The sequence below is a fragment of the Lissotriton vulgaris genome, chromosome 1_1 (genome assembly GCF_964263255.1).
Source record: "Lissotriton vulgaris chromosome 1_1, aLisVul1.2, whole genome shotgun sequence".
Classification (NCBI taxonomy): domain Eukaryota; kingdom Metazoa; phylum Chordata; class Amphibia; order Caudata; family Salamandridae; genus Lissotriton; species Lissotriton vulgaris.
Genome location: NC_141685.1, coordinates 115,200,427 through 115,224,823, shown reverse-complemented (window position 1 = coordinate 115,224,823; position 24,397 = coordinate 115,200,427). Strand labels below are relative to the sequence as shown.

The 24,397-nt window shown below is 45.4% G+C and overlaps 2 protein-coding genes and 1 pseudogene across 2 annotated transcripts in view; 1 reads left to right on the top strand and 2 right to left on the bottom strand.

Moving 5' to 3' along the window:
• The window catches only part of LOC147737672 (uncharacterized), a 75,458-nt gene that overhangs the window by 2,409 nt on the left and 48,652 nt on the right, over nucleotides 1-24,397 (top strand). The window lies entirely within an intron of this gene.
• On the bottom strand, nucleotides 851-1,290 carry LOC147737673 (microtubule-associated protein 1 light chain 3 gamma pseudogene; annotated as a pseudogene).
• The window catches only part of LOC147737670 (uncharacterized), a 235,558-nt gene continuing 227,534 nt past the window's right edge, over nucleotides 16,374-24,397 (bottom strand). Inside the window, exon 2 of the mRNA XM_086939823.1 lies at nucleotides 16,374-16,473. The gene's annotated coding sequence lies outside the window, so the exon portion shown is untranslated. The remainder of the gene's footprint in view (nucleotides 16,474-24,397) is intronic.

The window sequence follows — 24,397 nt, the reverse complement described above, 5'->3', positions numbered from 1 at the left end:
TCTCTATTCAGCCCTGGCTGCCTCACCCTGTCTCCTGGAAATTCCCCAGCCCCTGTCACTCAAACTCCAGACAGGGAATACACAGCACAGCAGAGGCAGGCTTGGATAGTTAGGCAAGAAAATACCTACTTTCTAAAAGTGGCATTTTCAAACACTGAATTTTAAAACCCCCTTTACTAAAATATGTATTTTATCATTCTGAGTTCAGTCCTAATAACCTCAGATTTCTACCATGTTCCCTGAGTCAGTTAGGATTATAAGATGTAATAATCACAACTGCTTATTCTGGCCTACGGAGAACAGGTAGCCTTGCAATAGTGAAAATCGAAAATGGCTGTAATTCACTATTAGGACATGCCACATACATCAGGGCTTGTCCTACCTTATACTTACATCGCATCCTGCCTTGGGCCTACCATAGGGGTGACTGATATAAAGCAAATGGACGGTTTAGGGACTGGTACGTGGGTGCACTTACCCAGTCGACATGGCAGTGCGAGACTGCACGCAGGCTCTGCGATGGCAGACAAGACACACGTTTACAGGCTACTTCTGTGGGTCGCACAACCAGTGCTCCAAGCCCACCAGCAGCATTTGACTCACAAGCCCTGGGCACCTCGTGTACACTATACTAGGGCCTGACTGTGAGTCAAATATACCCAATCATGGATTCACAAATTCGTACAATAATTTACCATAGGGAGCACTCGCACTGTGGCACTGGACAGCAGTGGCACAGTGCCTAAAGCATCTTACACCAGAAAAACATATGAGGCACGGTAAAAAAATGGAAAGGAGACTCACACCAATGGTGCCAGGTCTAACACTCTAGATAAAACCTGCTTTAATGTTAAGCAGTCTGTAATAGTGCGTGGCAGTCTGTCTGTTTCTGCTAGTCATTGGTTAGATTGCAGCCAAACATCTCCTGTGATGCATTGGTCAGGAATAAGAAGCCATCTTCATCCTTATGATCCCAATACACTTCTGACATTGTGACAGACATTAACTGTAAGGTCTTGTTATTCACCATAAAGAAAAAAGCCTGTGTTTTTGATAAAGCTAATTGGCATCCGACAATGGTCTTAAATTGCGACATGGTCAGCTCTTCGGGAACAAGAAATTTCCTTTGTCCAATACAGGCAAATACTTTTATATTTTATACCTTTCAATGACCACCAGTAGTTTGGACAGACATACTCTGTTTCTATCACCCACCACACCTTTCCGAGTTGCTAAACTCTTCCACATTTTAAACGGGATTGGGTTTTAGTTTCTCTGCACACTTTCCATGCCATTCCCTGACAGATTTACACTGTTGCCTGTTGAACACGGCACTACACCACGCCCTCTATGCCTAATTGATCGTTAACTAATGAATTGTCCTCGAGTGGTGTTTTTATATACAGTTGTTCCAAAGTGAACAGGAAACAATGGAATGCAATTTTTTTTCTTCTTTTTAGCCTGCTCTTTGACCCTAACTTCACAGTCCCTGGCCTCCCCAGTGCCACTTAGTAGTACCACCCTTTCACTTTTTTGTGGCGTTTAATTGGAGCATGTAAATGAAGACAGCCTAGAATGGCTCCTTTTTGTGCTTCCAGGCTATCTTAATTTACATGTAATTGCAGACCTATTTGCGCCCCCCCTGGCAACACATCCACGAACCCCCAGGGGGGCGCACCGAACAGTTTGAAGACCTCTGCCATAATGTTACTGGCGCTTGTGTAGTGTGTCCATGTTAATAGCACTTGTGTAGTGTGCCCATGTCATGTTACCAGCACTTGTGTAGAGTGCCCATGTTATGTTACTGGCGCTTGTGTATTGTGCTCATGTTATGTTACTGCCGCTTGTGTAGTGTGTCCATGTTACTGGCGCTTGTGTCGCGCACCCATGTTATGTTACTGGTGCTTGTATTGCGTGCCCATGTTATGTTACTGGTGCTTGTGTCACGTGTACACATATACAACAGGGAAACCTAGGGGTCTAAAAAAAGAGGATTATTAAGAACCTCTATGTACTTGACTGGAAGTATAAAATAGTACAACCAGATATAGCCATGGCTAACTAGTTATGACTTGGGACAAGGAGTATAAAAAATGTGGGCCACCAATGATTGTAGAGGAAACACATTTTTAGGATTCCCATCAAAAGATTGTATTATCACTTGGTAATCCTATAAGGGTCGCATGTCTAGATCATTGAGATGGAGATCGTACCCTTTATCAGTAAATGGTATTCCGACCCACAATCACTTTAGGACCATGTGACTCTGATCTGATGGGATCAAGTGCAGTGCAAGAAAAATTATAAAAGTGGTGAATTTAAAATAGGATAGAGAACCACAAGAAAAAGATTTTTTTATTTATTTTGGAAAAGAAGGGCCTCTTCCTGTTAAAAACAAGAACAGTGCAGTAATATATGTATCTTGCAGTTTAACCAAATACCTGCAAGGGGGCCAACATGTTTCAGCCTTTTGGGAATAGGACCCTAGGCTTTCTTCAGGGCCTCTGTTCTAACTTGTAAATGCTACTGCAAGTGATAGATAATGTACTAAATTAATTAAAAAAAGTTTTTTAGTGAAATGAAGTGATAACAAAGAAAGGATATTATTTTGTGTCATGTGCCCATGTTATGTTACTGACACTTGCGTAGTGTGACCATGTTACTGGCGCTTGTGTAGTGTGTCCATGTTATATTACTGGTGCTTGTGTAACGTGCCCATGTCATATTACTGGCGCTTGTGTAGCATGCCGCTGTTACTGGCGCTTATGCAGCATGCCCATGTTACTGGCGCTTGTGCAGCATGCCCATGTTACTGGCGCTTGTGTAGCATGCCCATGTTACAGGCGCTTGTGTAGCGTGCCCATGTCATGTTACTGGCGCTTGTGTAGTGTGCTCATGTCGTGTTACTGGAGCTTGTGTAGCGTTCCCATGTTACTGACACTTGTGTAGCGTGCCCATCTTACTGGTGCTTATGTAGCGTGCCCATGTCATGTTACTGGCGCTTGTGTAGCGTGTCCATGTTACTGGCGCTTGTATAGCGTGTCCATGTTACTGGCGCTTGTGTAGTAAGCCCATGTTATGTTACTGGTATTTGTGTAGTGTGTCCATGTTACTGGCGCTTGTGTAGTAAGCCCATGTTATGTTACTGGTATTTGTGTAGTGTGTCCATGTTACTGGTGCTTATGTAGCGTGCCCATGTCATGTTACTGGCGCTTGTGTAGCGTGTCCATGTTACTGGCGCTTGTGTAGTAAGCCCATGTTATGTTAAAGGTACTTGTGTTGTATGTCCATGTTACTGGTGCTTGTGTAGTGTGCCCATGTCATGTTACTGGTGCTTGTGTGTTGTGCCCATGTCATGTTACTGGTGCTTGTGTGTTGTGCCCATGTCATGTTAGTGGTGCTTGTGTAGTGTGCTCATGTCATGTTAGTGGTGCTTGTGTAGTGTGCTCATGTCATGTTACTGGCAATTGCGTAGTCTGCTCAGGTCATGTTACTGGTGCTTATGTAGCGTGCCCATGTCATGTTACTGTCGCTTGTGTAACATGCCCATGTTAGTGGCGCTTGTGTAGTCTGTCCATGTTACTGGTGCTTGTGTAGTGTACCCATGTCATGTTACTGGTGCTTGAGTAGTGTGCCCATGTCATGTTACTGGTGCTTGTGTATTGTGCCCATGTCATGTTACTGACGCTTGTGAACTGTGCTCATGTCATGTTACTATAAAGGAACAACAACGGTCCTTGACAAAAAGGATGTACACTGTTAAATAATTATAGGCCACAATCTGAGCTATAATGAACAGGAAGTCCAGCCGGACCTCAAAATTTAATCGATAATGTAATAAAAAGAATATCAAAGCAACATATTTACAGTGGGACACAATACTGTATCCAACAGGGCTAGACAACAATTTACAATAACAGGGGGTGGGAAGTTTCTCAGGCAATTTACAATAAGTGAGCAGCTAGAAGTTTAGATGGAAGGACCGTTGTTGCTCCTTTATACGAATACCCTTGGTCCTTGCTTACCGAGTGGGTTCCCTTGTTCTTCTAAATAGCATGTCATGTTACTGGCACTTGTGTAGTGTGCTCACGTCATGTTACTGGCGCTTGTGTAGCGTGCCCATGTTACTGGTGCTTATGTAGCATGCCCATGTCATGTTACTGGCGCTTGTGTAACATGCCCATGTTAGTGGTGCTTGTGTAGTGTGCCCATGTTATGTTACTGGTATTTGTGTAGTGTGTCCATGTTACTGGCGCTTGTGTAGTGTGCCCAAGTCCTGTTACTGGCGATTGTGTAGTGTGTGTCTAGAAATAAGGAGGACTAAAGGCTTTTTTTTGCCAGGTCCAGCATACATGACCAACAACTGATCAATACAAAAGGGTATGCAGTTCCTGACTGAACAATACAGTTTGCTTAAGTGAAACCGTGTTCACTTAATATCCAAATCAAGGAGGGGATTACGCCTTTCGGAATTAAGGCCCTCACACACCCAACCAGCTATGTGTCATACTTCATCATTGGGTCTACTCCTCGTCGGGTCGACACTACAATACCCGACGGGCACCCTCTAAGGGGCTCTTTGGCGGAGATCTTTTATTCCTTGCCGTAAGGTGCAGTGCGTGTGAGGGGCCTAGTGATTGTAAGAGGTGTAAATAAGTGAGACTAAAACAGGAAGTAGAGGTCCAATCAAAACAAATTTAATGAGTGTGGCTCCTATCCTGGTTAAAACTGACTGTGGCGGACCCCTGCTGTAATGTTACAGGGTACCGCGCCCCCAAGGTCAACATCTTTCTTGCCTAAATGTCAAATAGATGGCAATTCTTCAGGAACAGTAGCAAATTCTATCTACACGGTCAGTGGTGGTCCAATGTAGCACAAGTGATAGACCACCTAAATGTGGCACCTGAGGATCTAGGAGGTCAACCTGTGAGAAAAAGGAAATTCACAGAATAGTTATGTGCATGTTCATGATGTTTGTTGCACAAATTTGTAAATAACCTTGCAGCACTCGACTGTGAGGAAAGCATGCTTCACGCTGGAGTGCTGTGACCATGCGTGAGGCGACGATATTAAAATCAAAAATGAATCTCATTTTCTCAGTGTGGTAGAGCAGTTAAAAATAGTGGTAGTAAGTAAGGACTCACCCCATTGGGGTCAATGGCTAGTAACAACGTGTTCCGGCAGGTGTTGACACTGAAAAGTGCAGTGTCCAATGAGATGGAAATGAGGGAGGAAACACATTGTGAGGAAAAAGGTAGTATGATACAGCTGGTTAATTGGTCTCTCCACCTGTCGCAGTGGCCAGGGATCAACGGACACAGTCAGGCCAAGGTGTATCCTAAGCTTGGTTACGAGTCTCTGAACTTGGAGTACAGAAAGGGGCTGTGTCAGAGTACTCGAGCAGCCCGGCACAGCGCGAGGAGGCACCGTATAGCCCAGCACCCAAAACTGCGTGCACCGGGATGGGACAGTACCGTACCTAACGTGTGTGCCCGCTGGGGCCGTGGCGACTGTGCAGCTCACGGCGCAATACCGCAATGTCAGGAGACACACAAACAAAGCAGCTGGCGGCCCGTAGTCTCGTAAATATTAAGGGCTCACCTGAAGCGAAAATGCCAAGGAATCCATGGGCATTGCCATGCCAGCAGCAAGAAGTCAATTACTTACGCGTCTTCTCCGTAAAATGTCGGAGGACCTACCACTCACTCTGCCGGGACAGGGAGGTAATGGCCATAAGTGGCGCGGCGTTGTTAAGCTCGTGGTTGGTGTCAAAAGGGGGTGGGCCTCCTGTCTCACTAAGAAGAGCGCTAGGGCGCTAACCTAAATTGGTTGGTGCCTGGTTGGAATAGTAGAGCGGACACCTCGAACAGGATCCGCAACCCTCCAATAGACCACGTTAGAGTGTGGGCCATTGTATAATGTCCTGTTTGACCAGGCATGTACCGATGTCACTGGTGTCCCTGTGGTTAATGCACGTCACCAACAGAACGTGTAATCGCTAAGAGGGAGTGTAATGTACTAAAGGCCATGTTCGTCTTCAAACGGGGTCTCAGCCTCATTGGGAAGTACATGTGGGCCCTAACCCTGACAATAGGCCATTGGGCGATAATTTATAGTAGTAGAATGGATCCTTTAAAAGGGTCCGGTGGTCTCCGTGGCACCTATTAATAAAAGTTAAAACCATGTCAGGATGTCACAATTAGTCAAACATACATTAGTGTCCCAAATGTAATCATGTAGATGTGTGTGGGTGGTCACATTGGGAGATAATAGTGTGCAAAAAGGTCTTAGAAGGAGCTCTAATGCAGTGTTAGCCAGCCAGAATTACGTGTTGGCCAAACAAAATACTGAGGGTATGGGATACTCTGGAGGGTATATTTTATCTAGTCAGCAGGCTCCAGGGACTATCCTCCTTTAATCCCTCTTTATCTGACGCAAACCTAAGCACCCATCTCTGTTCAGTGCGGAATAGAATGCTCTTGTTCATTTTGGGGTACGCTTCTAATATGACCCAGCATAGTGAATCTGGTGAATGTTTCAGGAGTTAAAAATGTGCAGCCATATTGGTGTTGGCTTTATGACATCGGATATTGCTCCCATGTTCTGTAATGCGTGTCTTGATGGGTCTGGTGGTCATGCCTATAAAACGGAGTCCACAGGGGCAGATGAGCATGTATAGGCAATTAGGAGTGTTGCTGTTAGTGTGCCTCTTTAGCTGCCATTTAAATCTATCGAAAAATGTGATATCTTTAGTAGGTTTTGTAAGTGGGCAAACTGTACAGGCACCGCATGGGTAGTGTCCTACAACAGGTACTTCAAGGATCTTTGTGAGGTGGAGTGGACTTTGGGCCTGGTATGTATCAGCATATCCTTGAGGTTGCTTGTGCTTTTTAAAGCAAACCTTGGAGCGGGCAGGTTAAGTGTGCGGAATAAAGGATGCCCCGATGTTTCCTCATGGTATTCCTGATCCTATTAGAATCTGGGGTAAAAGTGGTGACATGTGAGCACCTCACTGGGCTCTTTTTGCCTTGTTTCTAGTAGTGCTTCTCGATTATTATTTCTGGCCTACTTAAGTAATAGTGCAATGTTGCGTTTCGGATATTCTCTTTTGCGTAGGTTTTCTGCTAAAATGTCTGCCTCCGTTTTAAAGTCGGCCACAGAACTGCAGTTCCTCCTAATTCTGAGGAACTGACTGAAAGGCAGGTTTTCTTTCGAGGCTCTTGGGTGGTGGCTGCTAAATAGTAAAAGACTATTTCTGTTGGTGGGTTTTCTGTGCAGTTTAGTACTGATCTGACCTTCGTCTAACATGACCTTGAGGTCAAGGAAAGGTATATTATTGTCTGAGATGGTGCTGGTGAACTTCAGATAGGGGTTTAAGGTGTTGATCCAGTGACAAAATTCATCACATCTAGATCTTTCCCCCTTCCACAAGATGAGGATGTCATCAATAAACCTCTCCCACATAAAAACCACATTAGTGAGGTAGGGGTTCTATGGACTGTGGATCTCTCTTTCCTCAAAGCCAGACATATACAATCACACCACACTCGGCACGAATGTGCTGCCCATTGAAGTGCCCTGGGTCTGATGATAGAGTTGTTTATTATATTCAAAAAAGTTCTCAGTCAAAGCCAATGTAGCTCACTCGAGCACGAATGGCACTGGGGCCGGAGATTCTCAGACTGTTCTAGTCCGTGTATCCTCTATGACATTTAATGTGGTGGGATGTTGGCGTAGAGGGCCTCAACATCCAGGGTAACCAGAAGGTTAATTTCTTCTGGATGCTGGAGCCCCTCACTCAGGCAGAGGACATCAGTGGTGTCTTGTAAGAACGAAGGAACGGCTCTAACCAGGGGTTGCAAAAAATAATCACAGAACCAAGAGAGTGGTTCGAGGATCGACCCAATCCCCGAGACGATGGGCATACTGGGGACTGGAGTAACCCCTTTGTGAATCTTTGGCAAGATGTAAAAGAAAGGTGTCTTGGGGTCCTTATTGATGAGGAATTCTTCTTCCTTCTTGGTGATCCACCTCTCAGTCTCAGCAGAGAAGTCCATGGTTGATATAATGGTGGCTAGTCGCGGGGTGGGATAATCTATTATGGGAGTGTAATATCTCCGGTTGCTGAGTTGTCGTAGACATTCTGTATCGTAGTCAACAGTTGACTTAACTGTTGCCCCTCTCTTATCGGCATGTTTAATGGTAATGTCTGGATCATCCGCCAGAGCCCTGACAGCCATCAGTTAAGCTGAGGATAAATTGTGAAAGGTAGTGGGTTTAATGTCACTCGTTAGGTCTTAGAGTACCGCATGCTCAAATGTCAATACCTCGTTTGGTACCTTGCTACTGTTTGCTGTGAAGGTGGATGGTTTTTGTAGCCCTGAGTCCTCCGTCGGGGTGGTGGGTTTGTCTTGGAAAAAGGCTTTGAGGCGTATCTTGCGAAAAAAGCCTTGACTTCCACAGGTGTCACAAAACTCATCAGTCCTAGGGGTAGTGACATAACCCAAACCTTTCTGTAGTACTTTCTCTTCAGAAGAGGTAAGAGTCCCAGAGGACAGATTAACAATTAATTTTTCTTCCTTCTTGTCTGGCTCCTCGTCTTGTCGTAAATATTTAATTTACCGTCATAATTTCTATACAGGAAAGTACTTAATCAATAATAACTCAATCGGAAAGAAAAAAGACAGAGTCCGTGGTGTTAGAGTTCTTAGGGGTTTTATTCCTTATAAAGGAATGGTCATGACTTGGATATCATGTTCCTGCAACCTCAAGGGTCCAGGAAGGGATAGAGCCATCTTTTATTGACAATACATAGCTTATATACTTAATTCGTGCAGTAGAAACCAATACAGTAGGCGTAACAGCTGAGAGAAACGAGATAACAGCATCCACGTGGTAGTGGTACGTAATTAGAAGGCGTGAACTGGGCGTAAACATAGAGGTGTGTGCTAGAAATGTCATAGGTAGGTGTCACAAGTGGGTGGCACAAAGCAGAAATGTTGCAATGTCAGCAGAAATCTGAGGCTTGGATGCGCGCGCAGCTGCATGACGTGTGATTGACGTGAAACTGGAGGGTGCTGGGGACTTGACATTTACACTGGCGGAAAGAGACAGAAGTCTGGCATGTCAGATCAACTTGTGCTTCTATCATATCTGATGTTTGGGAACCATATTATCTGGACGGAAAGGTCTCTGGGGCAGAAGCTATTCTATACTGACTGTGAGTGCGTGTATAAGCGCCTAAATGTCTGCATGAGATGTGTGGGGGCATGGGCCTTCCAAGGGAGCATGGTAACAGAGACTATGAATTACTTGCATGGAGACAGTAAGGCCTGACCCTTTGCTCTGCAGCTGGGGGAATGTTTACTTAACTAGTAGGCAGGAATGCATTCTCGAGGAGCGCAACAGATAATTCGAAGGTTGGAGTCAGTCTTGGCAGGCAACAGGCTGAGCTAAGCGCGGTGGGCCGCGCTAGAAGTAAGTCAGAGTTCACGGGTACAGAGACAGCCTGGGCTGAGGCCCTCGGAGTCAGAAAACAGAAAAAGAGGCTCGATGGCAGAATTCAGGGCCTACTTCGCCAGAGCTGAAAAACGTGCAAAGTATACCACAAAAAGACGTTGGCATAGCATACTTAGGAACGGACTATTCAACCCATTCAGGGTGGGTTCGAAAGAGGACATGTTAACGTTGGACGCAAATGTATTTGCGTCTTCATAGCTGGCACAGGAGACGGTGGGGAACACGCTAGGGAACACAATTTGACCATAAAATTTATATTTCCTCATTCCCTCCTTGTTCCCTACGGACCCTTCATGATATATCGATCCTCATGAATCGATCAGTTTGTTCTTGTAACATCATTTGCTCTTCTTTCTTCCTCTCACGGTTTGAGAGAAAACTGGAATGTTCAATGCATGATGTGGCGCACAGTCCACAAATCGCTGGCCCACACTGTAGGCACAGGCAACAACTGAATATTAGGACTAGGCCAATGCCTAGGAAGGATAGGATCTTCCAACCCCAAGCAGTTAACGTTGTCCAGAACCAACCGGACCAAGTCCAGGTGCCTGGATTCTGATGTATCAGATTTGCAATATTATGAAGACGTGTAATAGCTTTGTATACAGATGGCGCGTTTTCTGGGATGAAAACACAGCAACTTGACCCGATGACCTTACAGGCTCCGCCTCTATCTGCCAAGATGACGTCAATAACAAGACGATTCTGAAGAACAACAACCCGCATGGCGGACTGCTCCTCTGTTAAGTTACCTAGGGCGGAGGCAGTTTCATTCACTACTGCTTCAAGAGTTCTAGTTAATCTGCGTATTAATTTACTATTTTGAACGGGGCCTGTGAAGAAAAAGAATCCTTTATTGAAATCTGTATATTGCTCCCATGCCGTTTCAGTGTAGTCGACAATCGGGAGATCTCTTCGGAGCCTATTCTTTACTAGATTTGTATTTCTGTGGTAATCAGGAGGGGCTAGAAAAACAGGTGGCAGAAGGAATGCAATGTAACAGGTACCATCCCAATCTGGAGGTAAGCGTATGTATGCGGTATGACCACAAACAAAGTAGGAATGACGGGTAGCTTTAAAGGACGATTTACCTTGATCACTGAATTCGACCACAGTGGTACATTTGCTATGACCTAAGTGTACTGAACCTTTCTTACTAACACATAATTCACCAGTGACTGGTAATACTGACATAGCAGGGAGAACTGGTGCAGCTTCGGATTCAACAGTAAGAATCATAAGGTTAATTGTGTAATTACCTAATCCATATACTTCATTCTCTAGATCAGTTCCTATTCTAGTGGGGAGTCCCTTCTTGTCAGGGTAACAGACGTTAAGCAGAACTAAGTTCAAGTTTCCCCAAACCCAGCTCCCTTTGAAAACAGCAATATCAGAATCTAGGGAATTAATTATTCTAAACCATGCACCACAGGAGCCATTGTGAGTGAACGGGTACGGAAAGAGGGGCAGAGCTCCCTTGTATTTCTGATAGGGAGGGAGTCGGCCACATATCCAGCAGTTTGTAGCATTGTTAGTCTGATGGGAGTGATGTAACATACTAATGAATGTGTTGTTGCGCAGCGCAAGTCTGTAAGAAAGTTCATGTGGAGGTAATTCACTAAAAGAATGTTCAGCAGTGACATTATAAGCAGATTGTTCACGCTTGAAAACTGGCTAATAGATAGGAAGCAGTATACTGGCGATAATAATCAGAAGACTTAGAAAAAACATAATCAGTAATGTCACTATACAGTGACTGCGGAGTGATTTGCAATATGTATGTTTCTTGAGTTGTCTCTCTCTCTCTCTATCTCGATCTAGGGGATACATGTCAGAAACTTTTTAACCGATTCACCTAGGGGAGGACTTAAACAATTAAACTGTCTGACTTGCTAGATCTGAGTTTCAGTTTGTACTCCTCTTGGGGAGTTTTCTCTCGTTCGGGAACTTTAAAGTCACTAGGTTCGATACAGTCTTTGGTGGGGGTGGACGAGTCTGGGTCTGGTTTCAGTTCGTTGCACTGTTTGATATGACTCGTATGGACCCACCCCTTTCGGCCTTCAATCTTGACGGCGGTCCGTGTTGTAAGAAGGACGGTCTTCGGCTCTTTCCAGCGGGGCTCCAGCGGACTTTTCCGGTCGAAGTTCCTCACTAGGACTAGATCACCAGGACGGACATCATGCGGCTTTACATCAGTGTTGTCAGGGAAGGCTGCGGCAACCTGTGAACGACATGATTGGAGTGCAGACATCAAGGAGGCAAGGTAATCTGTCAACATGTTACAATCAACATCAGTAATTTTCTTGGGAATGGGCGTCCCCCACATATTCGGTGGTCTGCCAAAGACCACTTCATACGGGGATAGTCCTGATCTCGAGTGGGCGACCATCCTCATATAGAACAATGCAACTGGCAGGGCGACTATCCAGTCGACCCCTTTCTCTTGACATATTTTAGCGAGGCGGGTCTTTAATGTCTGATTATGCCTCTCTACAAGGCCTGCGGCTTCGGGATGTCGGACACAGTGGAATTTCCACTGATATCCTAGCAGCAAAGAAACTTGTTTCATTAATTCGGATGAGAATGGCTGTCCGTTATCTGAGTACACGACACGAGGCAAGCCGTATCGTGGGAAGAATTCACGAACCAGCTGCCTGGCAGTGGTCGGAGCAGTGTAATCTGAGACTGGATATGCTTCGGTCCAACGGGAAAGTGCACAAACAATTACGAGGACATATTTGAATCCTCGACAACGGTCCATCTGGATATAATCCATCTGGAGGACTTCAAAAGGGTGATCAGGAGGATGAAATCCACCTTGCTCTACGGGAACACTTTTTCCTGGATTGAACTGACAACAGATCATGCAGGTACGCACTTTCTGTTTTGCTGCTGCTCGTAAGTGTTTGTTGTACCAGAGATTCTGTAAACTGTCTAGCATCGCTTTCTCTCCTAGATGTGCAGGACTATGTGCTGTATTGATTATGACTTGAACCACCTCCGTGGGCCAGAGGGAGATACAGGAAATCCTGCCAGTACGCGTAGTTCCTTCTAGCTGATGGCAGGGGACAGAGCTTGCAACGCACCAACCGGCGCGTGAGGTGGGGGAGGGGTCCCTGTTCGGGCGCCAAAATGTCGTAAATATTTAATTTACCGTCATAATTTCTATACAGGAAAGTACTTAATCAATAATAACTCAATCGGAAAGAAAAAAGACAGAGTCCGTGGTGTTAGAGTTCTTAGGGGTTTTATTCCTTATAAAGGAATGGTCATGACTTGGATATCATGTTCCTGCAACCTCAAGGGTCCAGGAAGGGATAGAGCCATCTTTTATTGACAATACATAGCTTATATACTTAATTCGTGCAGTAGAAACCAATACAGTAGGCGTAACAGCTGAGAGAAACGAGATAACAGCATCCACGTGGTAGTGGTACGTAATTAGAAGGCGTGAACTGGGCGTAAACATAGAGGTGTGTGCTAGAAATGTCATAGGTAGGTGTCACAAGTGGGTGGCACAAAGCAGAAATGTTGCAATGTCAGCAGAAATCTGAGGCTTGGATGCGCGCGCAGCTGCATGACGTGTGATTGACGTGAAACTGGAGGGTGCTGGGGACTTGACATTTACACTGGCGGAAAGAGACAGAAGTCTGGCATGTCAGATCAACTTGTGCTTCTATCATATCTGATATCTGATGTTTGGGAACCATATTATCTGGACGGAAAGGTCTCTGGGGCAGAAGCTATTCTATACTGACTGTGAGTGCGTGTATAAGCGCCTAAATGTCTGCATGAGATGTGTGGGGGCATGGGCCTTCCAAGGGAGCATGGTAACAGAGACTATGAATTACTTGCATGGAGACAGTAAGGCCTGACCCTTTGCTCTGCAGCTGGGGGAATGTTTACTTAACTAGTAGGCAGGAATGCATTCTCGAGGAGCGCAACAGATAATTCGAAGGTTGGAGTCAGTCTTGGCAGGCAACAGGCTGAGCTAAGCGCGGTGGGCCGCGCTAGAAGTAAGTCAGAGTTCACGGGTACAGAGACAGCCTGGGCTGAGGCCCTCGGAGTCAGAAAACAGAAAAAGAGGCTTGATGGCAGAATTCAGGGCCTACTTCGCCAGAGCTGAAAAACGTGCAAAGTATACCACAAAAAGACGTTGGCATAGCATACTTAGGAACGGACTATTCAACCCATTCAGGGTGGGTTCGAAAGAGGACATGTTAACGTTGGACGCAAATGTATTTGCGTCTTCATAGCTGGCACAGGAGACGGTGGGGTACACGCTAGGGAACACAATTTGACCATAAAATTTATATTTCCTCAGTCTCTACCGAGATGGTTGGTTGTTCCTGCCATTGTCCTCTCTTTTGATGCCCTCTTCTCCGCCCTCTCCTTTTGCTCCAACCTCTGTCTAAAAAGGGAAGTTATTTCCTTGTTGGAAAAATTACGGATGGCCATGATGGTACATGGGGACTTGCCAAAACGGGGGTGCTTGATGCGGTGGCAGTGTGCCCATGTTACTGGCGCTTTTGTAGCTTGCCCATGTTATGTTACTGGCGCTTGTGTAGGGTGCCCATAATATGTTACTGGTGCTTGTGTAGCATGCCCATGTTACTGGTGCTTGTGTAGCATGCCCATGTTATGTTACTGGCACTAGTGTAGCGTGCCCACGTAATGTTACTGGTCCTTGAGTAGCGTGCCAATGTTACTGGCACTTGTGTGTCATGTCATGTCATGTTACTGGCGCTTGTGTAGCATACCCATTTCATGTTACTGGCACTTGTGAAGCGTGCGTATGTTATATTACGTGCCCATGTCCTGATACTGGCGCTTGCGTAGCGTGCCCATGTAATGGCACTTGTGTAGTGTGCCCATGTCATGTTACTGGTGCCTGTGTAGAGTGCCCATGTTATAAGCCTATGTAAAGAAAGTTCCCCCTATAATATTTTATTTTAGGACTTAGAGAGAGGGGAGAGAAACAGGAAGCTGTGAAAAACCTCTAACTTGACCTATCTCATTTATACTTCTGATTCTGTAAATTCATACATTATACATACCCCCAAGTTATTTTGCAAACCATCACAGCTTCAAAAAGACTAACTTATTTTAATATTTTATTTTTCTGTTTTTAAACATTCAATTGTTATCTGTTATGCAGTCAGAATTGACAAAACAAATTCATAATAAAGATAAAACTGAGCAGAAAAACACAATATTTACTATAGTGAAAATAACCGTACACTCATTTATCTAACCTGCAAGCATACCAACTAAAGCATCCATACTGACATACATGCAAACAACACTACAAAATAGTGACAAAAGACAATTTAAAATACGTATGAGATCCAATAAGTTTGATGCGAGACACTAATACTGTTTCTACAATGGGCTGGAGAGTCCCAACAATTTCTTCTTCTATGTGTCTCCGGTGGGATTCCCATATGTGAGTTTTCGGTCAACGCACGTTTCGGTGGGACACAATCAAAACCATCTTCATCAGGAGCAAATAATAATTCAAAGTTTTCAAGTTTGAAGGGTGGGGTTAATACGAAAAAATGCAAAACACATGGCAAAGTCAGTCCAGCGGTTCGCTAGTGGCAAAGAAAGCATTTTAGTTATTTGGCCATTTTATCAATAACACATTAAGATTGCTCCTTCCTGGTGGGTGGCATATATAGTCTGGCCGCAGAAGATACCCCTACACCGTGATAGTAAATTCACGCATACTAAAAAGAGCAAAAGAGAAAAGGAGAAAATATATGGCAATTTTTTTTTTAAAAGATAGAGGTACCCTGATTATATAGTTTGATTATGCTCATGCCAGAAATTATTATAGCCGGAAACCCGAAACTTGAGGTTAGAAATGATTCAATAGTGCTAATACCAAGTGTGCAATAGAAAGAGCGCAGAGATTAAGGATTTCAAGAAAGAGGCCGTGACACAAACAAAAAATTTAAGCGTGCCCAGAAACTTAAGTCAAAGAGTAAATTTACATGTATTCTAAACAAGTAAAAATGTTTAGATTTATGTTATCTTCTAATACGTAGATGGACAGATAATTACAGGTCTACAATTTGCTCTGCTTGTTGATTTAACTAAAAACAGAAAAAAAACATTGTAAGGCGATACATGTGCTAGTCGTCAAACCTGTGACAGCCCTCCAAAAGATTTTATGAAGAAAATCTCACCCTCATAGTCGAGTTAGAAAATATATCTGTTGGTTGTCAGTCTTGATTTTGCTCAAGTGCCTTCAGCTTAGCATCCAAATAAATAGAGTGCAGGCTTTGATTATATGGGAGAAACCCAGTACCTGAAAGTATTTTAAAAAGTATATGTTATACTGAGGGGTTCCTACCTAAGCTGGAATGGTGCTGCACAGATTTATTCCATACAAATATGTAGGGAGATATTACTTCGAAAGTAGATTAGCATGAGACTTAAAAACAGATTGTATGATAGAGCAAACAGCCCTTCACTCTCCAACAATTTTAAAGCAAGAGCATCCTTCATGCCATATAAAAAATCAGCTACCTTTATAGTACAGAAAATACTAACTCAGTCATGAAAGCCGATAAGTCTCAGTATGCACTAGTATATAGAATATCCTACATCTACATGTGGCCACTATACATTGCTCATTATCTATGCGGCTCCATTGGTCATAATGAGAAATTTCCTAGTTATCACAAAGGAAAGTTTCAATTCTATTAAGGAAGCGGAGGCGAGGATTATGCATATCCTTTCTCTATTTATTAGACAGCAAGTTAAAAGGAACAAGAAAAAACAGCCAAGAACTACATAGCCCATGAGGCTCAGCGGTAGTCATGGAAACCAGTCTACCAATCACAGTCCAGGCAAGGGCATATAGGAGATCCCACGACGTAGTCCTTCCTCTTTCAATGCTGCAGGAAGTTAAGTTGACCATCGTCTAATCCGTCTTCTGATCTGAACCTAGGATAAAAGAGAATATAATAATCTCCTATACAGAAGGAACTCCTATATGAGAACATTACATAAGCATAAAGCAACCAGTCAAGCAAATACAAAGGCAATAAAGTACTTGAAGCACACGCTGCCAAATAAAACTGTAATCAAAATAGAACATATCTGATGCAAACACAATAAATCACAAGAGCAATACTTTCCTGATACGTAGAAAGTTAATCCTCATACAGATAATCCCAGGGCTGGAGGTTAGATGAAGCCAGGGAGGGATAATCCTCGCCTCCGCGTCCTTAATAGAATTGAAACTTTCCTTTGTGATAACTAGGAAATTTCTCATTCTATGTCAGGAAGCGGAGGCGAAGATTATGCAAGTTTAAAGCTTACTTACCACAAGCGCAGAGGCTTCATGAATTGGCTTGAAATAAAACTATATAAAAGTTGATTCCGAAGACCAATCAGACGCATTCATAACGTCCTCCAATCTGCCACCAACGTGGACAGCCTTGGAGGCCACAGCTCCTTTAGTAGAATGAGCTCCAAAATTTCTGACAGCAATCCCAGATTCAGACATAACCCACTTGACCCATCTAGCAATGGTGGGAGAGGAAACCGCCCTAAAGAGTTTCTTAATGGCAATAAGAAGTTGCCGTTCACCAGGAGGTCGAACCTCCAAAGTCAAGAAATAAGACGAAGGAGAATAGCGAGTTTAGCTGAAATCTCCTTGCGAGACAGATAATCATTATCTTGCAAAGATAAAAGATGACGAAGAACCAAATTAACATCCCAGAGGCCAGAATAACGTGGCTCTGGGGGACGTGAAAGACGAATGCCTTTCAAGAGCTTACAAACCCAAGGGTGTTCTCCAACCGGAGCCCCATCCACCAAAGAATGACCAGCAGAAATGGCTAAATGGAAAGAATTAATGGTACAATAAGCCAACTTCTGATGGAAGAGTTCCGCAAGGAAGTTGATTACCTCAGCAACGGAGGAGCCCACGGGATCCAGGTGTTTCGACAAACACCAAAGAATCCAACGTCTCCAAGCAGATCGGTATCGCTTGGTAGTACCCGGGGCCCAGGCCTGTTGAATGAGGAGTTCAGCTTCTCTCGAAAGCGAGTAGTCAGTCCATCGTCTCCTGAAATCCTCCAGGCCATAAGATGTAGATGGCCTTGGAGAACCAGGGGGTGAGGATGGCGCAGGGGATCCGTCAGAATGTGCTCGAAAGACGGCAACCGAAGAGGCCTGTCCCAAGACAATTCCAGAAGGGACGGGAACCAAATCTGAGCTCTCCAGATTGGAGTAATCAGGATAAGAGAGGCTTTCTGCCTGCGGACTTGAGCAGCGACCCTCTAAATGAACAGGAATGGGGGAAAAGCATAAGCTGGAAAACCCAACCAATCCTGAAGGAAGGCGTCCACCGCCTCCGCTCCCGGATCCTGCTTCCAACTGAAGAATCGCGGGAGTTGGGCATTCCATCTGGAAGCAAAGAGATCCACAAGGGGAAGACCCCACAGGTCCATAACCTGATGGAAAATCGCAGGATCCAGCCTCCAATCGCTGGCATTCAGGAAATGTCGAGAGTTCCAATCTGCCACGCAGTTCTGAACTCCTGGGAGATACTCCGCCGTCACCGAAATTTGACGTTGAAGGCAATAATTCAAAAAATCCTTGGCAAGATCTGCCAGAATCTTGGAGTGAGTACCGCCCAGGGGATTGATGTATTGAACCGCCGTCATATTGTCCATCCTGAGTAGGACAACAGCAGGAGACTCTCGTTGTCGTGAAGGAACGAATGGCGAAAGTACCCCCAGGAGTTCGAGGCAATTGATGTGGTGATGCAATTCCTCCTCCGTCCTCCTGTCCCCCGCAGACAGAGAGACGTATCTGGCCCCCCAACCCAGGCGACTGGCATCGACTCGATTACCAGAGCTGGACGGGAGCCGAAAATCGCTCTCCCATTCCAAGCCTCCATGTGGTCGATCCACCAGAGGAGTTCCGACCTGCATTCCAGGGAGAGGGAGATCAACTCTGAGTAAGTAAGACCTCTGCGGAGGTGAAAAGCCTTCAACCTCTGAAGGGCCCTGTAATGCAGAGGACCCGGAAAGATAGCCTGAATCGAAGATGATAACAAACCCACAATTCTGGCCACTTGCCGAAGAGAGATCCTGTCCCGACGGAGTACCTTGCGAATCTCCTTCTTGATTTTGGAAATCTCCTGAGACGGAAGATTCAGGGTGGCATCTGTCGTGTTGATGCGAAACCCTGGAAAAATCATGCTCTGCTGCGGAATCAAATCTGATTTCTGCGCATTGATGGTGAACCCCAGATTCTGCAAGAGGGACACAGTAACCTGCAAGTGGAGGAGAAGTTGATCCCTGGGCTGCTCCTTCAGGAGAATGTCGTCCAGATAAATGATCAATCGAATGCCTTTTGTGCGAAGCTGTTTGACCACCGGTCGTAGGAGTTTTGTAAAGCACCAAGGTGCTGAGGAAAGACCAAAGGGAAGAGTTTAAAACTCGTAAATTTGATCCTTCCATTGAAACTGGAGGAACCGGCGATGTGGAGGGAAGATGGGAACCGAAAGGTAGGCATCCTTGAGGTCCAACCGGACTAACCAATCGTCTTGGAGAAGGAGATCCCTGAGGAGATGGATTCCCTACATTTTGAAATGGCGATAAACCAACCACTCGTTGAAGGAACGGAGGTTGATAACTGGCCTGAAGCCTTTTTCTTTCTTTTCGACCAGAAAGATATTGCTGAGAAAACCTCTTGGATGAAGATTGGAATGGACAATAGCTCATTTTGAGAGAAGATCTTGAACGTCCAGATCGATGAGTGCGTCTTCCGCTTCGGAAAAAAACAAAGGGCGAGGACGAGACATTTGAAGAGGGGACTCGTAGAATTCTATGTGAAATCCTTGAACTGTTTCCAGCACCCAAGGATCTGACGTGAGATCTGCCCAATTTGCTAGAAACAAAGAAATCCTTCCCCCCAGACAAACCGGAGAGAGGAGATTCATACTTACCATTGAATCCTTTGGAATTATTCTGGTTGCCACAGCGGCCTCTGTCTTGATCTCTGCCTCCACGGGAAGGATAGAAGGATCCCTGCCTACCATCGTTCCAGCCATTGGTGCCCTTTCCTTGTCCCTTATTGGAGCCTTGGTTGAACTGACGGCCGGAAGAGCGACCCCTGCCTCGTCCAGCCTCGGCAAAAACCTTTTTCGGAAAAATCTTCTTTATCAAGGGCAGAAAATGTGGCCACAAACTTTCCAAGTTCCTTCACAAAGGGATCACCAAAAAGTGTGCCCTGTGCCACAGAGCCTGCCTCGGACGAAGACAATTCCCCAGCTTTGGGTCAATCTTTAGGAGGAGAGAACGGCGACGCTCAGCTGAGAGGGCACAGTTGGCGTTGCCCAAAAGGCACATCGCCCCCTGTGCCCACCCCGCAACATCGTCCGCTGGAAGAGGTTGTCCGGCTTCTCGGGACCTTTGCGCTAATTCCATGATTTTAGTCAAGGACCCAACAACATCTAGAAGCTTGTCCTGGCAAGCTCTCTAAGATCTATCGATGCCCTTCTTAGGGTCCTTCATGTACTTTGCAAAAAAGGTGCACAATTTTGGGTCTATCTCCGGGGTAGCAGTAACGCCATTAGGGAGTGTGGGCCGAGGGCACTCTGACCTGAGGTGAGATCGCACCTCCTGAATGAGGGGTTGTCTGATTTTAGAGGCAACATAATCGGCTGTCATCCTATTGGGTACCCATTCAGTGGAACGTGGGCGGAAGATACAATTAGGGTCAAACATGTCCGGATGAACCGGCTCACCATCACCAATGTCCGAAACAGAAGGCCTAGGACGCCAAGACCTGCCCGAATCCATCAAATCCTCTGAGGATTCATCATCATCTGCAAAGACATCATCATCCTCACCCTCTCCGCCTTCGGGAAACCCTTCTTCAGGGTCAAAATCCGGTGTGGCATCGCCACCTGTATATCCGGGCGAGCTTTCCTCCCGGTAGGGTGCATTTCTAAGGGTGTGCGCACTCTTATATAAGACTTCAGCAAGTTTACTGAAGCCCTCCAGGTGCCCTGCTTCACGCTTGACTGCCTTACGTGACACCACAGAGTGAATACCACTAGGCCCTGCCCCACTGTCTCCCAGGATTCCAGAAGAAGACTTAAAGACATGAGCAGACAGTTTATTAACACTGTCCTGCAGAGGAGCAAGCGCCTGGGCAATAGCCGAAGAAAGGAGCTTGTCAACCTCTGCAGGAGAGCGCACTTGGGGTTGCGGGGGGGGGGCTGTCCCTCAGAATCGGGGATAGACACATAATCATGGTCATGACGTGACTGCATATTCACAGAGGGTCGGGCACCCATAAACAACACCCAATAGCTATGAATATAAGGGTTCCCCCCAACACAGGTGCCCTGCGCAGTAAATAGCAGTTGTAGAATGAATACAATATATGATGGAACACTGTACCAAAGTTATGCAAGAAAACAGCCAAGTGTGGGCCAAGCCCGTCTTTCCTACCGCAAACGCGGTGTCAGTGAAGGGGGCAGGAGGCCACACAGTGTAAAACAACAAGAAATGCCCCCAGCGTGTCTCATCACATGCACGCAAAGGGCGCTGTGGTGAGAGCTCCGACACCGGCAGCGCGTCGAACAGACAGCCCTACACGGCGCACCGCATAGGACAGACGCTCGAGCCGGAGCCTCCCGCGTCAGACTGCAAGCAGGAATGCTCCGCCAAACAAGAAAACCACAAGCAATATAACAATTTAAGAAAACAAGCCGTCACAACAATAACTGCCCATGCCACAAGAAATACGCAATAAGAATTGAAGCAAGGGACTTAACTGACGGGGCAGCAATAGAGAAAGAGGAAGGACTACGTCGTGGGATCTCCTATATGCCCTTGCCTGGACTGTGATTGGTAGACTGGTTTCCATAACTACCGCTGAGCCTCATGGGCTATGTAGTTCATGGCTGTTTTTTCTTGTTCCTTTTAACTTGCTGTCTAATAAATAGAGAAAGGACAGTCTGTAGCCAGTGGGTGGCGCATGCGCAGATCTGTATTCACTACCTCCGGAAGTGACGTCCTGTGTTGCGGCAGCCAAGAAATGCCGCAGCCCCAGGGGCGCCTCGAAGCGGAGGCTTCATCTCCAGGCGCTGCGAGTCCTGGTGAGTCAGAAGAGAGGCCAGGGGGGTGAGAGGCCTGGTGAGTCAGAGGTAAGGCTGGGGGAGGGGGGTCATCTCTGTCATCGACCCTCATCCTCCAGCATTGACCCCTCAGACCCTGTGTTGACTCCTCCTGGAGGCTCCTCGAGGCCCGGGGCCTTTACAAGCCTCAGTGTGATCTGCATTTTTATAAACCATTTGTGAATTCTGTATCTCTGCTCTCAGAGCACAGGTCCTGAACAATCATCGTCAAAACCAATAGCTGTCACCCATGCACAATCTCTTGGCTTTGCCAATGTTTGTTTAGACATGCTGCACAGCACTGCGGCTGATGTAAAATACACTTAAAGTAAAATAAAACAGAGCAAAGCGCTGACACCCCAGAGTGCAACGCGGCCTGGGACTTTGTTATTCTTTGTCATGTTGCACAGCAGCTTGCGAGCTTTGCATTATGTCTAAATAAGCATTGACAAAGCCAAAATACCTCTCATGTTATCTGAGAGCTATTTGGCTTTGTTAATGTTTTTTAGTGACGATGCAAGGAGTGTTGGCAGCAACATTACCCCAGGGCTTCCAACACCTGGAATATGTGGGTATGGTTTCATAAACACAGTCACTCATTTAATTACAATACCACGCAAGCAATATTCCCTCTATTTTTATCCTCTGTGTGCGATAGAGTAAAGTCTCTGTGCACTGCGGCCAAAGCTATGTCAAGAACCTAATCATGCATGTAGACCCGGGCTTTAAGTGGGATGAAAACACTAGGGTGTCTCTCAAAAGGCATGACCAATGCAATGAAGGGCGTGGCTTAAAAGCAATTAAGTTAGCTTAACATAGTGTGCCACCTGACTGATATTTTGCTTCTTCTGTCATTGCATCCAGATATATAATACAAGTATAATTACACCTACAAGAAGCCAGGATTATTGGCTTGGTCAATGGTTGTTCGTTGCATAAAGTTGTATATCAATTGAAAATGCTTCTGCTCTTGTGGTAGAGGTTGTGGCTTAATGCTCGAGCTGCCAACTTAGGCGATGGGTTTTCTGTCTCGGTCAGACTAACATTCTGTGATTCTCTGAAAATCGATGAATCTCCCCATGCATACAAAAAAAATAATCGGGTGAATTGCTCCAATAACTTTGGGTTGAGTTCCCACTATATACAACTTGCTACATTTCTTTTCTAAATGCGGGGCTGATGGTTTGCCTTTTGAAAGAAGTTATCTTAAATGCAGCCCATGACGGACGCTGTGATCAGGGGAGCAACTAGACCCGACCTTCGGAAGGGGGCTAACACTCCCACCCAGGGATAGCCCTAGCACGCGTTGCACACTGTGCAACAGTCTTTCTTGGCGCCCCTTCTCCTTCTTCGCCATGAATTCCATCACTATCACTCCCCAACATCCAGGATCATCTGAAAGCACACGTTGTGCTTTTAAACGTCCTGCTTTTCTTTTCTTAAAGCAGCACTGCTGCAGGGCTGATTGTGGGCCTTTTGAAAGAATTTATGTTAATCACAGCGTCCGTCATGGGCTGCATTTAGCATAAAAATACTTTCAGAAGGCAAACCATAAGCCACACAGCTGCGCTATATTTAGAAAAGAAATGCATCAAGTTTAAAACCACGTACCTGTTCTTTCAGATGATTCTGAAAGCACACCTCCTGTTTGTAGACTTGTTGCATTTCTTTTCTAAGTAGAGCGCATCTTTGGAGTTGATTGTATGCCTTTTGAAAGTATTTGTTAAGTGCTGTCCTTGATGGGCACTGTGATTAACATAAATACTTTCAAAAGGCCCACAATCAGCCGAGCTCTAGTTAGAAAAGAACGGCAGCAAGTACATGTTATGTTAATTAAACTTTTAGAGTGCAACGGTTACCCTGAGGTGTCCTGGTGCTATGCACTGCATATCAGGAGAAATTATGTCTCTGAGTAAACAGCCATGTTTTCAGCCCCCTTCTAAAAAAGAGGAGATCTGCTGAATTTCTCAAATGGAACGGCAGATCATTCCAGGCCTTAGATGCGCAGGCGATGAAACTCCTAGCTCCCCCAACTGTTTTTTTTTTTAAATATAGGAACTAGGACTTGTCTTGCTCCTGTGGACCGAAGAGTCCTTCCTGGAACATACCATTTGAATCTTTGCCTCAGATGGTCAGGCCTATTCCATTGAGGGCTTTAAATGCCGTACAGAGGGCCTTAAAGCTTACCCTTTGTTCCACAGGGAGCCAGTGTAGTTATATTAGTTCTTTTTTGACAATATTTAGGTGTCCCTGTCAACAACCTGGCCGCCGCGTTTTGCACGCTCTGAAGCCTGTTAATGTGCTGTTTTTGGGCGTTCAGACAGACGCTGTTGCAATAATCCAGACGTGCCATAACAAGTGCCGTGGCCACCGGCCTGAGACTTTCTTTTGGAAGATAAAGCTTTATTTTTCTTATGATTCTGAGTGTCAGAAAACAAGCTGACACCACCGTGCTTATTTGGTCACTAAACGTAAGTTTGTTATGCACTAACACCCACAGATTTGTTGCTTTTCCAGTGCAATCAGGGCAAATACCAAAATCTTCTGGTCACCAGTCTGGTGACCATAGCTGTGGGTTATTCCTGAATATGATGACCTCTGTTTTGCTTGAATTTTGTTTCAAGCAGTTGGTCGACATCCACCCTGAGATGGCTTTCATACAATTGTGAACATGTGCCCCAGTTTCCTTTTTATCCCCATCTCTAAGAGATAACACAATTTGAG